Genomic DNA, 19,613 nt, shown 5'->3' on the forward strand with positions numbered 1-19,613 from the left:
AGTACAAAAGCAAGTACAGCTTTTCAAATTATTCAAATTCTTTATTTCGGCTTAGAAGGATGCCATAAAAGAGTCACAACACAATTCATTATAGTATACATTAAATCACATTCTTGGTTACATTTGATGTGGCTAAAACATATGTAGTTAAAAGGGAAAGATTAAAACATGGGAAATAAATTTCCCCAATAAAAGTTTTTCCTCTAATCACAATACAGTACCAAAATACCAACGGCCCTTATAACGTTTCTGAAACACATTTGGTCTTATAGACTTAGTTCTTTAGCATTACAACTTTTGGCCTTTTTTCCTCCTCAAGAAATAGATTGAGTGGAGGAAACGGCTAACGCTAAAAACTATTGTTTGTGTTGTGTCTGTTTTAATTATTCTTAGAGCCTGATTACAGGATCTTACTCCTATTAATAAACATAAGGGCTTAATCCATTTTCTTCTGGCCAATGCATAGGCTGAGCAGAAGAAAAGGATATGAAGGTCATCTTCTTTCTGTTTGCCTTCACACATAGTACAAATTTCATCCGCCACTGAAGTTGCAACATTAGGCCCTCTAGTCCAGCGTGCCAGGGTTGTTTTGGTCAAGAGATTCCCATATCTTAGTTTTAAAAAGAGGGTTTTGGCAAGTGGGGGCTCAATTTCATCCAGGAATGCCTCGAAAAGAGGCTCATCCTTGAAACTTAGAAAATTAGTCACAAGAGTTCCAGCATTGGTCGTATTCGTTGCTAGGTTAGACACAAATCTCCAGAAAGCCCTTTTTACAACCAAGTTGGAGTTCGGCGGTAAACATTCTGGAACCTCCCAAAAGTGGTTTAGGCCTATTTTAACATGTTTTAGCCAGGGTATGGTATTCAAATTGTCCAGTCTCATTATCTCTTTTAAACCTTCTTTGTAGTCGTACAGTTCGGGTACCCGCCAAAGTCTAACCCATAGCATCAGTGGTCTAATTATTGTATAGTGGTCTGTTCTTTTGACATTTAGATCCAGCTGAAGTGGCACTAAAGGGGTGCCTCTTGGAACCCTTACCAGACTCCTCATAAAGTTGTTATCCAAGACAAAGAAGGAGTGCTTCGACATAGGCCCCCAGATTTCTGAGCCATAAAGTGCTGCTGGTTGGACCTTGAATTTAAATAACTCAACCACTGGGGACACAGCCTTGCTAGTACTCAATCCTTGTTTCCTGAGAATAGGCTTTATGTTCTGTGTGAATGCCAGCTTACTTTTTTCAATTTGGGGCCTCCAGGAGAAATTAGAATCTAATGTGACCCCTAAGTATTAGAAATTTGGGACCGATTCCAGTTTATCACCATTCAGAGTTAAGCAGCCTTTATCGGGTTTTGGTGGATTAAGGACCATACATTTTGTTTTTTCCCCATTAATTTCCAATCCTTTATTACTACAATAATCTCTAAAGGAATTGAGTAGTGCCTGTAGACCTTTCTTGGTTTGTGAGATCAAAATGGTGTCATCGGCAAATAATAATGATGTTACCTTTTCACCGTTCAATTTAGGTGAATCATTTGCACATCCCTCTAAATGTGCGGCGATGTAATTCACAAAGAGGGAAAAAAGTGTAGGGGCCAGTACGCAGCCTTGGCGAACGCCACGCTCTATAGGTATTTTTTGGGTCAATTCCCCGTTTGGGCCCCATCGCACTCTAGCGAAGTTCCCTGCATGCAGTTCTTTTATCTGTGCTAACAGTCCGCTAGGGAACCCTGCTTCACTCAATGTCCTCCATAAAAGGTCACGTGGCACTAAATCGAACGCTGCTCTCAGATCGACGAAAGCAACGTATAAATGGCCCTTCTTAATATGCACATATTTCCAGTATATGCAGCAGAGTCTGAATACTTGGTCAATTGTGCTCACTTTGCATCGAAACCCGGCCTGATATTTTGTTATTATTGCATTGTCCTCCAACCAATGATTGACACGAGTTAAGATGTGTCTCAAATAGATTTTCTGAAGAATATCCATCAGGCTGATTGGCCGATAGTTAAAAGGATCCAGCCGGTCCCCTTTTTTGAAAATTAGAACAATTTCTGCCCCCCTCCAGCTTTCAGGGAAATCTAGACTATGGGATAACTTATTGCACAGGTAATTTATATACGGTACCCATACCTTTAAATCATGCCTGTACAAGTCCCCTGGTATCTTGTCTAGCCCTGGCGCTTTACCATTTTTTACTGAATTTATTGCTGCCTCAGTTTCTCCTAGTGTAAATGCTAAACAATCTGTAGGGTATTCGGGACACAGGGGATCATCACTGGGGGCTCTCGGCATGCTGTCATACTTTTTATAAAGGTTCGTAAAGTGGTTAACCCACGTTAGTTCGTCAAGATAGACGTCCTTTGCTACTCTTCCTATGTGGTTACCATTGGCGACTAACCTCCAGAACCCTACGCTATCTTTTGATTTGACAGCTGTCAACATGTCAGCCCAGCTTTCTTCCTCGCAAGCTTTCTTTGAGGCATTTTGTACCTGCTTATAGTTTTTCCTTGCTATTTTTACATCTTCCCCTGATTTAGATTTAATAGCAAGCAGTAGCGCCCCCTTGGATTCCCTACAGAGTCTATCATACCATGGTTTACTATGAGACAGATTCTGTACTTTTTGTTGGTTTTTCTTTGGCAATCTTGTGACTAACATTCTTAGATCTGCAAAGAAGTTTTTGTGAAGTGACATAAAACAAACAGAATTTCCTTCGTCTATAGAGGAACCTACAAATGATCCAAAGGCTCCTGCAAAAAGTGCATACATTTCGGCGAGAATCTCACCATGGTCCAATATAAATGGTCATTTGAGTGCTCGTCTATTATTACTGATGTGAATTTCATCACTCGTTCCACTGTTTACATCAATTGGAGGCGCGCGCTCAGCTCCCTGGAATAAGGAGGCTTCTATCAGTAGGCTCAGGGGAAAGTGGTCGCTTTCTAGCCTCTCCTTTACCTCGAAGTCTAACATACTCTGCCAAATAGACATAGAGATGATTACAAAATCTAAATTGCTCTTGTAATTGTTTCTAGTGAATGTCGTTTTTTTTTAACTATCTGACGTGGATCGCCCATTACAGGCCCTAAGTCCATATTCCGCAACCAGTTTCATTAGTTGGACTGCCAGGACTGTGCATTTAACAGGTTTGATATTCTCCAGTGTTGGGATATTATTGGCTTGGTCCTCTTCTTCAAAAATATCACTAAGCCCTAGAACTGGTTCATAGTTATAATTTAAGTCGCCAGCTATGATAATATGTTCATCTTTTCCAACTATTCTAGCCAAAAAAGAGTCTAATTTAGCTAATGTAGGAGATTCTTTAGATGCGGGGGCTGGTCTGTTGTAGACATTTATTAAATAAAATATTTTCCCTTCACATGTAAAGATTTTTAAAGCTAATATGTCGGGTGAATTTGTGTCTACTACGTCTATCTGTATCCTCAAGGTTACCTTCACCCAGGTTATTAGTCCACCTGAGGGCCTTCCCCTTTTAGATGAAACAGCGCCTATTCCAAAGGACTTAAACCCTACTCAATGTGGTGTGGCTATCGCCCAGGATTCCTGTAGCAGACAGAAATCACTGGAATCAATGAACCCTGCCCATTCCGGGTCCCTCAGATTCTCGGACACTCCAGCTATATTCCATGAAACTAAATTCAGTGGCTTATCCTTTATAATGGTAACGTCCGATGGTACCCCAAGTGCAAGTTCCCCTTTTGGTGGGATCCCTATTGTCAGTTCTTCTGCCAACGTTGCCGAGTTTTCACACGTCCGGCTTTTGTCACCCCGGATAATGGCATTGTTTGTGTTCCTATGTTCTGGTAACAAGACGCCTTGTTGACTCTCTCCTGGGTCACTTTCTCCCACCACTACTGCTACCTTATTGCTTATTAGTGAATTGACTGCGTCTAATTGTCTAATGTTTATATGCGGTCTAGAGTTCTTTTTGTTTCTCATGTCATTAGGGACTACTAAGTTTACTTCTGTGCATATTTCTCTTCGTTTTACCCTACTAAGGGAATTCAATCTCTGTGCTCCAACGTTAGTGTGGGATGGGCGTTCTACCAAGTGGTTCAGTCAGTCAACCGCTTCCAGGCAGCTGAATGTATTGGAAGTTGGCAGCCCCATCCACTGGCTTGAGTTTCCCACATTCCTACCACACAATTTACCCGAAGCATGGTGATTCACCACAGTCCACCCTTCACCACCCTCAAAATACGTTTTGGGTGGGTAGAAGTAGGACAGCGGTCTAATTTGGATCACATTGCTTCCATCAAGTGCGTGTGGATTCCAGGAACACAAATGGTGCACGGTACGTGGATCTTCAAATGTGACCACCACACAATCACCTGATATAATCTTTCTTGTTGGCCCTATCCATGGAACCCTTCGAACCATTAATATTTTACTTTTTATAGCGTGTGGTAGGGGCCTTTACACATTTAGCCAGTGTAGGACTTTATTTTTTAGCGACCAAAAGCTCTCATCAACTTGGTTGGTCAGTTCCGGGACCCCCGTCAAAACAGAAACATAGGGGCAAGCATCGGGTGGCAGATCTATATAACCCCCCCTTTTTTCCTCCTCTCTGGGTTTCTATTCTGCGTCTGTTGGTTAGCTTTTATAGCGTTAACACCCTGTACTAGGGTGTCTTTCACTATTGGAGCACTATTTATAGTGTTTGTAGTGGCTACGCCTGCCGTGATTGTAGTTGGTACACTTGTTTTGTTGACAATAGTACTTGTTAGTGTGGTACTTGTTCCCTGCTGTGTTGGGTATTGTGTGCTGTTGTCTACTAGAGGTGCTGCAGGCACTGTAACTACGTGTGTGGATGAACTAATGGCTGCCTCAGCTATGCTCAGGCTTGCTAGTGTTATGATACTTTTTTCAACCTCCAACAGCTGATTTTCCATTCGTGTCAGTCTTACTTCCAGTGGTGTTAGGAGTGATTTAAGAAGGTCCCCTATTTCCCTCAATAGCGCCCCTTTTCCCTCCCCAACTGTCGTCCCTGTGCCCTCCTCAGCCGTCCCTACTCTGCTTTCAGTGTTGTTTGGAAGTAAGGTTTCTTGTATCCCTTCCGTTAATACAAGGTCTACGATGTTTTGATCCTCCCTCTGCTCCATTGTCGTTGTTGCTGACACTTCGCACGGGCCATCCCTCTCTATAACTAGTATGGCATTGGCCTGTGCCACGGCCACTTTTTGTCTTTTCCTGGCATAGGCAGAGGGATTGGGGCATTTGCGTTTGGGTATAGCCCCCTCCTTTCTCCCGCGTAATTGCATTGGACTTCTGCGTGTTTCGTTCTCAAGGGTATTGGGCTCCGGGACAGAGATCGCTGTATTGTTACTAGTCCCGTCTAAATTAACTGGGGATGTTACTTCAAGTGGTTGGTTTTCGCGGGGCAGCTGTGGTGGAGCATGTATGGGGATTAATGATGGTGGATTAGGGACCGTAATTGAATGTGTTGATGTTAGGACAGGGCCTTCAATGCGTTCTGGGGTTTTGGCCGTAGCTATATGACCCAGAGACGATCTCTTGGCCATCGAGGGATCTTGGGACAATCTTCTAGCCATTGCAAGGTCTAATGAAACCCTTTGTTGCATTATATTAATGCCCAAATCTATTACCGAATTAGTCCTAATAATAAAGTCATCTAGTGTACCTGTTAGTTTGTTCCCCCTCTTCGACACCTTGTTTCTGCTACCTTTGGGAGACATTTCTAAAGCCATTTGATAACCAGTAGTGAACCAATAATAGGAATACAATAACCATATAGGGTAATAAGTAAAAAATAAGTGCCATTGTTAGAGGGGTGGCCAAGTCCGGTCTGTAACAGGCTAGAACGGGCCCGCCTTTGTCCCGGGCTTCTCCCGGGATGCTCCCGTGCGCTCCCGCGCAGCGGGTTTGGTGTCTGGCTAAAATAGGAGTAGGAGTGTCCGGTGGGTGTGTCCAGCAGGGAGAGCGGCCCAGGTGGAAGCTATCGGGCACACAGGGACTCCTGGGAGATGGAGTCCCTGCCTCGGCGCTCGCAGCCCTGCACACCGCAACACAGCCCACACAGTTCCTCCTTGGGTGTATGCCCCTCGGCGACTCCCGCTGATGTCTGTGCGCTGCGGGACCCGCACAGCGGGTCCTGCGAGCAGTGTTCAATTACCGGTGGCAAAGGTGAGAAAAGCAGCAACACAGCCCGGCCACAACAATCCAGGTATCAAGACCAGAGTTTTCACTTAACATGTGTTCAATAAACATACAAGATGGATATCTAAAGAGCCTGTCTATACAAATCTACTCTCAATTCTGCCTATACAAAGCTATGTGGATATAAAACCATTATTTGAAAGCAAATGAAATAAAACAAACAAATTAGACAACAGAATCAAGTAGGGACAGAGTGAAATAACAATAAAGCTGGTCATCAACTAGAATGATACAATAGTCCAATCTAACAGAAATAATGATCACAAAAAACACGACAGTTCAAATTTGTCATTTAAACCCTTCGAGTGAAGGGTTTCAAGAAACTAGATCCAGTGAGTTTTGTGCTGTAAAAGCACTTTGTTGAGATCACAACCTGGTAGAATTTCAATTGCATCAATAACGCTGAATTTTAATTGTGCTATCTTATGCTGATGATCTGATCAGTGTTTTGCCAATGAAGACCTAAATGTTTTCATCCGTATTCTGCTTTTGTGTTCAGTTATACGTGTTCTTAAGGATCTCACAGTTTTTCCCACATAATACAAGCCACAAGGGCATTTGATCAAATAAATAACATAGGTGCTATTACAGTTAGCGGTGAAATGAAGATGAATAAGTCTTCCTGATCTAGGGTGAGTAATAGATTTGCCTGTTATAACATTATTGCAGTGAGAGCAATTTTGACATTTCATCATGCCTTTGTGGGTATTTCCACTGGATGGTGGTGGAGATGTTATTATCTCCTTTAAATTGCGAGACCATTTATATGCAAAAAGCGGAGGGTCGGAGAATGGCCCTTGAAAGTCAGACTTGGTTTGAAGTAATTCCCAGCATTTTAATACAATCATTTTTATCAGTTGCGACTGGGATGAAAAGTTGGAAACAAAAACTTCTCTTGATGTAGTCTTTGTGTGTGTGTTTTTCGGAAGTAAATGTTTCCTGGCTACTTATAAAGCCTTCATTTCAGCTTGATCTACTATGTCACAGGGGTATCCTCTGGCCATGTATAGTTTCTTTTGTTCTTGTATTGTGTGGTGGCTTACATCAGATTCAGAGGTGATATGTCTGATTCGGGTAAATTGAGAGTACGGGAGATGGGGTTTAAGAGACCAAGGGTGAAAACTTTGATACAGCAAAGCATAATTCCAGTCAGTACTTTTTTAAAGACCGAGGTCTTAATCTGAGACCCAATCAGTTCAATAGAAACATCGAGATAAGATATTTGCTGGGCGTCAATAGAGGATGTGAATTGAATTTGGGAATTCTTATCATTCAAATCTTTAAGCATGAGCTCCAAATCTGTGCGTTTGCCATGCCAGAAGATTAAAATATCATTTATATATTGACGATATTCGTGTTAGATAGTAAAAGATATTTACGTAGCTGGGGGCTCCCAAAAAAACCATTGAGGTTCTATTTGATTGAAGATAGAACCGCTCTTTCCATTTGAAATAACTGTGAAATAAAAAAAAATTAAAAACTCCAACATAAAAATCTTATTGGCACCTGGTACCTTATGACGCAATAGAGCCCACTCTATGGCTTCTATTCCTTCCATATGTAGAATTGAGGTGTAAAGCGCAACAACATCGACTGTACATAACCGAAATTTTGCCAATATCCGGAATGCGAATATCGTTCAGAATCTGCAATAAGTGAGTCGCATCTCAAAGATAAGTACTGCTTGTTTGGACAATGGGCTGCAAAAAAGTATCCAGATACTGGCCCAATGGTTCATGTAATGGCCCACACCCCAGCACTATCGGTCTTATGGCGGGGTTAAAGAGGTTCTTATGGATCTTGAGTAACATGTATAACCCTGGTCTTTGGGGAAATTTAGTTGTTAAAAAGTCTTTCGTTTTGTCAGTAATCCAACACATCTCCTCAGCATGAACGAGGATGGAATCTTGAAGATTTAAAAAAGAATCAGTGGGATCATTGGGTAGTAGAATGTATGTGGTCTCACCCAGCAGGGTCATTTCAATTTTATTTTCATGGAACTTTTTGTCCATGACAGCCATGGTGCCACCTTTATCAGCTCTAGTAAAATTGAGAGCTTGATTCCTTTTGAGTTCTGACAGTGCCATTTTCTCCTGAGGAGGCATATTAGAAGTAGTGCAAAACGAAGATTTCTGATGCGTAGGCATGAAAGTATATGTCATTCAACCTAAAGGACGGTAACAAAGCTATTCTCCAGACCAAGGACAAACCAGATAATAATGAAAAACCATTGAATAAGAAGCAAGAAAATGTAATTAACACGAAAGCCAACCAATGGCAAATAATCAGCCAACCAAAGCGCACTCTGAGTATTGGTAGATTATGCACTTGGGGCCTCATTTATGAGAAATGACGCATTGCTGCGTGAAAGCAGCGATGCGTCACTTCTCAGTGCACACTCCTTGCGACATGATTGATCCGTCATATTTATAATATGACGCATCATGCCGCAGGGAGTTACAGATACGTCAGTATTTCTGACGTATCTGTAGGGGAAACATCCTTTACAATGCAACTTTTACCACGCAGTGCCTTTACGACGCAACTATTACAACGCATGTCATTACAACGCATAGCGCTGGGGGGCGCTCTAGGATAGGGAATAGATTTAATTTACTATCCAACACCTTCCCTACTATCCACGGGGACTTGACTTGTAATAGTAAATTAAACTATCCACTATTCAGCACCCCTAAGCGCTAGGCGTTGTAAAGGCATGCGTTGTAAAAACTGCGTTGTAAAGTCATGCGTGGCAAAAGCATGCATTGTAATGTCATACATCCATCTGTAGGCACAAAAGTGACACATTGTTGGAGTGTGTCACAAAAGTGACGCAACTCCAGCAATGTGTACTTTCTCATAGGCAAGTCCCATGTTGTTAGTGCCGGCGTCAGTCTTACGCCTTCCATGAAGCAGGCGTAAGATTCTGACGCATTAGTGGCCAAGAAATGGCGCAGTGAAATCTTTTAGATTTCACTGCGTCACTTCCAAGACCCTTGCTTGCGTCAAAACGCCCCCCCTTGCATACATTATACCTGGCGCAGGTATAATGTGGCGCAGGAGTTTACAAAGTTATGCATCTACCTAGATGCGTCACTTTGTAAATATGGCGCAACAAGGCACATTTTTTACGCCACTGGTGCGTCACAAAAAAGTGACGCACCAGCGGCGTAAAATTGACGCACAGCCTCATAAATGAGGCCCTAAGTCTTTATCAAGCAACATTGAAAGGCTGTCTCTAGGAAAGACCTAAAGAATGAATGTCAAGCAGGTGAATAAAACTGCCCTGGATCGTAAATCAACGGTACCTTCAGTGCATCTGCAGCAATGGTGAAGGCATAGAGATCCCCATCAAGCAGTCTAAACATAGTCAATGGTCCTCTGCCATGGCAGAAAACATTAGATAACCTGATTGGCCGCAAAAAAGAAATTACATGAGCACCTAGATTTTTCTGCAGATTTCCCATGTTATTGTGAATCAACATTTTGAATTTGCTGAAAATATTTTTGTTTAACCTTAGAATGAAGAATAAAAGAGAATTTGATTGAGGCGCTTGTATTTATAGAGTTTTGCTATTGCATATAATCCTATCCTCAGAATCGCAAGATGTCCTTTGATCAGCCCTGTTGCATGTCTGTAATCTTAAATGGAGTAGTGGCTTGTGCAGACACATTTGACAACATTACCTTCAATGTGGGGTTGTGTTAGTTGCATTGCCTTATTCACAAATATTTCTGCATCTTTTAGTAAATGGATGGAAGAGGAACTAAAACCACACAACAAAATATTACAGCACATAATACCACAAAATATAGAATAACTCACCACAAACACACAATCCAATACTATGCATACCCTCACTGCTACAAAACACAACACATGAGCACAAGAGAGCAAAACAATAGAGCAACACAACAACAGAATGGAATGGCACAAAATGGCAACACAGCACAATAAACAAAGGTCCTACCAAACAGCAGAAAACTGCAATCACTTATTTGTTTTGTGCACTGTTGCTATTTTGAACTGTGTTGTTGTAGAGTATTATTCTTTGTTTGGTTTTGTAATGTGAGCTGTGAATGTGCTATTTTTCATTGTTGCATTGATATTGTGTTATTTTTCTGTTTTCTGTTTTTCTGTGTTTTGCTCTTACGGTCGGCTCTTTTGAATAATTATATTGCTGTAGTACATACTAGCTGTATTCTGTTTTTCTTGTGTTCAATGGATTCCTTTATAGACTTGGAATAACATTGATTGTTTTCCATTTAAAAACCCAACATCCTATTAAAGATGGAGTGCAAAACAAGTAACCCTAACAAGATCACAAAAATGGTACCTACCCACCCACAACTGCATACCATCTGGATGGCTTCTTGACCCTTAAGAAAATAGGAAGCCCTTATCAGTCGATCATCCAGATAAAGGAAAACCAACAGATCCAAGTAATGATGGTGCCATTTCCAAAATTAAATTCCTGGGTATTTTGGTTTGCAAAATCATGCAGGAATCAATTTTAAAGAACTATTTAAGAAAAGCGATAGAATGCTTTCTGCTTGAATCCTTTATTTTTGCCTTGATGGGGCCATCTGGACTTCATTAAAAGATGATTTCCCCTCTAAAACTCTATCTGATTTCTATGATGCCGGTCCCTATTCCCAAAACTACTTTTAAGAGCTTAAACATCTAAACTTTATTTGTTTGTGAGGAATATAAAACAGCAAAAATCTCATTATCTATTCAACAAAAATAAAAACTTTTAGAGTCAATTTTCCCGACTTTAATCGTTATCATAAAACTTTTTGTCTGTGTCAGTCCGCCGTTAGGATTTCTGACTCGATCTCACCTTCTTCTCCTTTATGGGTTGATGTAGCGAGAGCCTTTTATCATCCTTTTACTCCAAAATAAGTTCTCTCTTTTTCCTCTAAAACGTCTCTCATTATGTCCCCTAACATACCACTTCCTTGATAAGATTTGCGTTTATACTTGTCATTTTAACACCTATTTTCTTTAGCAGATCCATATGGCATAATAACCTTATTAAAATTAACAATAGACTAATATTTTGGCTTTCTTGAGGGTCTAAAGTTATTGTGTGGAATGCACAATTATTTCAGATCAATATCTCTATTCCATTTCCTAAATTTAAGAGTACATTCCAATGTCCCCAATCTTTCCACAACAGTTTTTCACTGCCTATTAATTCTGACTTAGATGCTCTTTTCTTCTTTCAAGGGGCCCCTCTTTCCATATTGCATATTTCAGACCTTACCAAGCTTCTCACTGCTTACCCCATAGAAGAGCATCTGTTATATATAAAACTATTTCACACTCATCCCCTTCTTTAGGCAAGTCCAAAGCTGAATTACTTTGGGAAACAGACCTTGGGATAACCTGCCATACTTTCTTCTAGAACAAGATTCGGCCACGTATTTATAAAAGATATAGAACTGCTAGTATTACTAATAATACTATATTTACTGTATGCTTTAATATTACAATAAAAATAATAAGATATTTCTCTTTATCACAGGCTTTACTTTACCCACACTCTATGTTCAAACTTTTCTCCAGACACTCTTGTACGTTTTACAAACAGTGATATTATGCATATCCTATTTATATCTTCCAATACACTTTCCTTTTGGCATACGGTTTGGTCACAAACCAAACAAATGTTTGACATACAACATCCTTTTAACATTCTTCATCTCTTTTTAGCAACCTTAACTACTTAGTTTTCCCTCTCCCTTCCTGACTGTAAATTGCATGATATTTTTTAAGCAATTGCCTTTCAACAAATTGCTTTTAATTGGAAGTGTTCCTCAAAATTATCATATATGGCTTCGTGGAATTGTATATGTTCCCATTATAAATTGGATACTTTGCATCTCTCTCAATGCTCTACAAATCATAACGCTCACTTGTGAGGGTTACCATTATACTCTTCCCTCAATAATGTTGCAGATTGTAAATCATCTACCAATTCTACTTTGTCTATCACTTCTCCTTTTTTACAAGGTATACTAATTTAATTTTACTGTTACCCAGCTATTAGAATATTTTAATTAATTTTATTAGTTTACAATTCATGAGGAAAGTTCTCTCTTTTATTGAAATAAGTGAATTTTCCCATCCATCCCTCTCCCTTCCCATCCTCCATAAAATCATAGTTTCGTTGTTTTATTTGATTCTCTCATGATGTAATCATTGTTTGCCTCATTTATATTGTGAAATCACCATTATTTAGATTAATATTTAAATAAAGTCTTTTAAACTCAAAAGGATTTGTATCCAAGAATTATTGTGCTCTCCAGAGGTCCTTAATGTTTGGCCTTCCTTTCTCCAAATGCTGGTACCATACTGACTAACCAGAGAGCAAATTTCAAACACTCAAATCCATCTTGTTTTTCTCCCGGCAAGAAACAAACTCTTTGGTGACAGATCATTTCATGAGCAGGCTCTTCCTGGCATTTTGTTTTCTTAACATTGCCTTCTACAAACAGGAAACATGAAACATATGTTTCCACAGTAGCGGCTGCTACGGGGCCTGGTGATGCATGGAGGTGGGCAGGAGTTAGGGGTGAGGAAAAAAGTAAAGAACAAAACCATTTACCTGCGCTCTTCTCTGTCCTCGTCTTCCTGACTCCGGTCCCACAGCAGAATGCAGGAATCTGCAGGAAGCACCTGGCTCCAAGCCTCCCAATGGCCAATCACAACACTGCAATGTAGTGCTGTGATTGGTCTGAGCGCCGTGGATCAGCACTCAGCCCGGGGCATGTTCTTCACGCAGGCTGTAATGCAGCCTTCATGCAGAAGATGTGAAGTGTGCATGAATGTTTGGCCTGCCAGAGAGGGCTTGCCAAACCGTGATGTGCACTTAGGAGTTGACAAACCACTCCTCTCTTGCTCCTCTGACCTTGAAGCAACCCCGCCCCAAATGCAAAGCTGCAGCAGAAGGAAACATAAAATGATACAAATGCGAGTTATTATCAGTATATGTTTCTTTTACTGCACTGCTGCGAAGCAGTAGGGCGACGCTCCTCTACCTTAGTGGAGGAGCCACCACTGTAGTTTTCAGCCAAAGTGGTGCATTGTAATCATTCTGATCTTGTTCTGAACGTGTGTCAAAAACATTTGCGCTTGCAAAAAGAAGAGCTATGTGCGTGCATTTAATATATTTCCCTGCCTAAAATGCACACATTCTGCGGGTTTGTGCATGCGTTACATACAGCACAGCTCGCAGACAGGTAACAGCGTTTGACTCACACTGATCCTGAAATCTGATGTCGCGCATGAACTCGAAGAATGTCCGAGTTAGGTATGTGCAGAAAGTTCAATATGCAGCGCCGTTCTTTGTCAGCACACACGGTCACGATACCGGCCTCTGGCGTAAATCTACCGAACTTACTGAAATACTGCTGCAATACCATAAATCTGCATCTGTGTAAAATATGTGCACCACAAAACCGCAGCGCATACCAGGCATTAAAAACATAGGGGCATATTACCAACAACTAGCGATAATTATCGCTATGTTGGTTTAGCGGCAATATAAATATCGCCGAGCTCCTCTGATTTTTATCGCTTAGGAGCCTTGCTATTATCAAGGTTTATCTCCTAAGCGATAAAAATCGGCCGAAATGCATGAATATTGCTGTAAAGTCAGCGATATTCATGCATTACCGAGCAAATGCTCTTAGCGACGTAATCCACCTACCATTGGATTACATGGCTAAGAACAGCTCTGGGCAGGCGTTAGTTTTTGGAGATAATCTCGCTTAGCGCGATTATTTCCAAAAGTTGGTAATAGGAGATAGAGGTGTTAGCGACTGTTTCTAGTCGCTAACATCTTGGCACACTCAGTTTGCATGTCATTAGCGATAATTATCGCTGACATGCAAAGTGGGCACCTAAATGCCCGCTATCTCCTACTAGCTGTCGCTAACTGGTGTTAGCGACAGCTAGGTAATAGGCCGATACAATTATCGCCGCTTTAGCGGGAAAAATTCCCGCTATAGCGGCGATAATGCCCTTGGTAATATGCCCTAAACTTCCCAAACCCATTTCGAATGATTTAGACCCTTCTTGGAGGGTAGAGCAGGATTGGTTTGCTGTTTGTAAATATGCTCTAGCTTTATGCATTGTGTTATTCTTTTGCATTTTATTTTCTTGGATACATCTGTTTTTCCAAACATGTCTCGGGCTGTTTTTAGTTGCGTTATGTTATACTGAAGAGGAAAGGGGGAAAAAACGCAGGCAGAGCCCACATTTGAATATTGATATTTGTACACTTTTTTTTAAACAGATAGGGATGTGACAGGGAGATGAACAGTATTGTATTCGAGACTTTTCAGATACTTTGTTATATCGGTGATTAAATCTGCCGGCCAAATAAAGACAGCAAGAGCAGTTACCCAACATAATACAAGCACTCGTGTAGGCAGACTTAAATTAAATCCGTTCATTATCAGGACTTCCAAAATGTCAGAGTAAAAAAATGGTTCCAGCGAAACACAATTATGCTGATTGGCTGTCTTCTAAGTATACTTTGCAGCTCGAAATGTGTGGTGTTTTAAAAAGGTTAATTAGATCTAGGGAGAAATGGAACACCAAGGCACAATTACTTTCTGGTGCAGGAAGGCCTCTTTATTAAAATACCAAAATATGTAACATCATAATTAGCAAGATGGGTCATGGATGATTACTAACTGTTAAGTTCGCTCAATTCACTATTTGTGGCTTGGGCTGTACCAAATGTAGATATGAAATCATCAATAAGAGACAATTTGGAAGTTCAGTGTATGCTTTCCATGTTTTCAGGAGCCAAATATGACTTTTCTCGCCACCAGACGTACCATGATGCCACTTACTTTCTTGTCAACAAATTGGCCGTGATGTTCCTTACTTCTTGAAAGGTAATGAACTAACTCAGTGATTCCCAAACGTTTGACTTCTGGAGACCCCCACTTAATCATTCCGGGAACCAGGGGACCCCCTCTGAATAGTTATTGGAATCTGGGAACCCCCACAAGTCACTAGTGGAAGCTGGGGAGCACAGCCTAAGCATTGTCACTGATTTGAACCTCAAACAAATACACAAAACATTCGTAAAAAAGCATTCATCAAACAAATACACAAATGATGAAACATTTTATTTAACTTGCAAACACATATATAACAAAAAATCTAAATTCAATTTTAATAAAAAGGTTGAAGCTTTTTTAAATTCAATTGAGGACACTCATCAGCCATACTATATTCTGTTTGATGTACCTGCACTGCTACCACGAATCAATCTGAGGATACTAATTAAATTGTAAGCCTCCCGTTTCCAATTCCTTCACATTTACAGTGCGTTTTATATATTTAGCTTCTTTATTTATATATACTTTATGAAAGTGTTAATATTATTTAATTTTTTAAGTATCCGCGGACCCTCTGATGAGGCTTTGCAGACCCACAGGGGTCCCCAGACCACATTTTGGGAATCACTGAGCTAACCCTTTCATTATCACAGTTAGAATATGCACACATCTGCCTAGCAGATTTTTCATTCAAAATGTAGTTGTTATATCGTTCAATACTTTGTACATTCTATACTTTATGGTGCACCTCCACACACTATTCATTTTGGCATGATGAACATGTAACAGAAAAAGTGTATTTCTTCATTTTCTTCATGCCCTTGAGTCTCAAAATATCAAACGTTTGGTTTACACAGGCCCTTTTGGTCTGCACAGACACTTTGTAATGTTAGTATGGATAAACAAGCATTAGAAATGCAATAGGTCTTGCATATTCTTGAGTTAGAGCTATTAGCATTGTAAATGGCAATGTCTTTTACTCATTTATTTTGGAGTGTATGTATGTGTTGTGTAGTGTAATTATGTTGGTTGGATTAGAATTGTTCATTGTGGAATTGTGTGGCGACGAATTGTGTAGTGTGTAGTGGATTTGTGTAGTGTAATTATGTTGCATGGCGTGCAGTGGAAATATGTGGATAGAAGTTATGTGGTATTGAATGTATAGGAAGTATATTGAGTTGGATTGTGTGTTATGGAGTGTAATTATATGGAATTGTATTTTGTGCTGTGGATTGGCAATAATAAACTGAATCGAACATTAACTGATCCAAACCTAAACTAAGCTGAAAACCATTCAGAATGTAAAAAATGATTAGAGAACACAAATTGAAATTTCAGAAACAGACAAGCCTGACTTTCCCAGTACTGCACATTGGCGTAACGACTACTACTGCTGGAAATGGAAATCATGTATTTTGTGAATCCACAATTTGTTGGGGAACAGAGGCAGAGAAGGGAACAGAGACAAAGATAGAACAGCACCTGGAAGGTCAGTGTCATGATGGCATGGGTCAGAGACAATCAAATTATGCTCTGCCTGCATGTATACATTATTTTTACAAAGCCTGCCATCCAGTGAAAATGATGAGTGTTGTCCTGAAGATGTTTTGGATTCCTGTATTGGTCAAGTAGAGACCACATTGTCATGTAGCTCAGGATATTAAAGCGTCTTCTGCCATGAGTATCCAGATACACAACACTCGTATAACATACAACATGCAGGGTGCAATTGTTGAAAGAAAAACCGCATCTTTCATTCTTCTAAGGTTGATAACGTTTGTATCATTGAGCTGGGTAGCATTGCAAGACAATTGTTAAGTGACAACATATAATACTGTTTGTATTAGGCATTTGGTCGTTACTTGTATCATTTAAAACATAGACATCAGCCTGTATACTTTAAATACATACAGAGCAGAGAAAGGCTTGAATCTCTTACATACAACGAAGAGTGAGAAAATAAAACATTGTCTTTTTTCAGTTTATTTCTTTGCCACCTTGTGAAATGACACGCCAAGACTAGCTTTGTTTGCTGTGAAGGGCTGCAAAATGTTGGAAAAGGTGTGGGAACATCCTGCTCTACTAGGTTTAGCTTTGCCCCTATTTGGACAGAAGAAATACATTAAGTGAGACATTTGGAACCAGGTGCAATGTCGAGGGGGGAAAATTGACCAATGTCCTCAGCTCGGTACAAGCTGCCCACATATTACCTGGAAGCACGCACCACTGAGGTGATTGTGATTGAGGGGCTGCAGGGAAGGATGTACTGGTGGTTAGAGGGGCACTGAGGCTGTAGGGGGTCAGAGAGATAGGAACCAGGTGCTGACGGGGCTAAGAGAGCGGCAAGGCTCTCTTAGGTCTCGCAGGGAGGAGCCGAGACGGACAGGATGTGGACCGTCTCGGCTCCCGGTCCACGCGCTGCTCCAGCCTGGATCCCAGCATCTGAAGGAAGCCCTCCGCGATGCTCATGCTCCCTACCTAAAGCGGATGGTGTGGGGCACCTGCGGGGCTGCTCCGATCGCTGCTGGTGCCACTGGAGCGGTGTAGATTTGTGGTGCAGAGAGACGACAGCGGCGGCCAAAATGGCGACCGGAGCCCTGCCGAGAGCGCCGATGGCTGCATCCCTCTGCTGGAGGTATGTCTAAAGTGCGCATTTCGAGGGACACAGCAACTGCCACTAGTGGAACACTACCTCGGGGGCCTCGGTAACGGCTTTACACCGGAGACGGCCCCGCCGCAATCGGTTCTCCTGCGCCTGCCTGACTTTAAAATGGCGCCCGGAGGTGACCCGTAAATGCCGATCGGCGCCTCTAATTGATGACCTGGGCCCAGCGCTTACTGCCTCTCCCACAACATATACTGCATCTGTTACCACGAGCTGCTGCCCCTATGCCTATGCTGCAGCTGATCTGAAGTAACCACTGGCCTGTCCTGGGGTTAACCCCGCACTTCCGACATTTTACCATGGCAGTGAATATCTGCCGACTTTTGCCTTCGAAAAAGAGTTCGCGGATGTGTGGAAATCTGCAGGATGGGCACTGCCGGGACGACGAGGTGCCCAGCTGGGGACGTGGACACTGCAGCACATCCCGCCTCCCGCAGCAGCGCGGGCACACAAACGGGCGAGACATGCAGGACAATGTTTTATACTAACTGAGCCTGAACTCTGAAATCGGCGCCGCCTGACTCTAAAATGGCGCATGCGGAGGACATAAGGCCTCGTGATACTCCGGACCATCTCAAAAGCCAGCTCCTCACCAGGGAATCCTGTCCTATGCTGCGTCCCCCCTCTGAATCCAGGGGCACTCCTATAAGACGCATCGGAGAGTCGGATGACCATAATTACAGACCTCGGTACGGGAACGCTTGAGGCACTGCATTTGTGGACCACAGACTCTTGGACTCCCTCACTTTTCCTTCTGTCCTGCCCACCATTTTGCTGCAGTTCTCGGCCGTTTTTTCCCTGGTCCCCGGCCTGTCTTCTTGTCCATTCCTTCGTCTTTTACCCTTTTCCCTTGTTTCCCCCTTGATGTTCCTCAAATATTTCTTCCCTTTTCTGCATTGCCCTCTCTCCTTACCCTTGATTCCCTCCCACCCTCCCTTGGTGTTGTGACCACGTCTCCCCTACGACCCCACTTAAGGGAACTCTGCCTGAGGATATCTACTATGTGTGTATATATTTGTATATAGGGATAACTCTAATCACTAGTATATGCAGCAGACCTTTGTACCATCTACCGTTCCTACGTGACTCTTAGAGTATATCCATTTGTATCCCTTCCCTGTGTATATGGAGATAACTCTAATTGCTAGTATATGCAGCAGACCTTTATACTATCTACCATTCCTATGTGACTCTTAGATTATATCCATTCGTATCCCTTCCCTATGTATATAGAGATAACTCTAATCACTAGTATATGCAGTAGACCGTTGTGCTCTCTTCCATTTTTATGTGACTCTTAGAGTATATCCATTCGTATCCCTTCCCTATGTATATAGAGATAACTCTAATCACTAGTTTATGCAGTAGACCTTTGTACCATCTACTGTTCCTATGTGACTCATAGAGTATATCCAGTCATATCCCTTCCCTATGTATATAGAGATAACTCTAATCACTAGTATATGCAGTAGACCTTTATACTATCTACTATTCCTATGTGACTCTTAGAGTATATCCACGTGTATCTCCTCCTTGTGTGACTTTACATCTTGTACATTTGCAATTTTTTTCCGTGTGTATCCTTTTTGTAACGCATGTAATCCTAAGTCCTTATGTTTTTCAACTGGTGCTCATGTAAAGCGCTCTGACACCTTCGGGTAAAGTTCGCGCTATAGAAAATCGCATAAATAAATGAATAAAAAAAAAAGGCTGCAGCGGATTGGGTTAGAAGAGCTCCAAAGCTGCACTGGACTCAGCACATCTGTAGCTCTTTGAGAGGAAATAGAGATTGGGCTAAGAGGTGTCAGAGGCTGAAAGATGAGGGAGATACTAACCATAACTGGCACCAGCAAAGTCTTTGTTAAACTTTCTCCCGTGTGTC

This window comes from Lissotriton helveticus, chromosome 4_1, assembly GCF_964261635.1.
Source record: "Lissotriton helveticus chromosome 4_1, aLisHel1.1, whole genome shotgun sequence".
Lineage (NCBI taxonomy): Eukaryota > Metazoa > Chordata > Amphibia > Caudata > Salamandridae > Lissotriton > Lissotriton helveticus.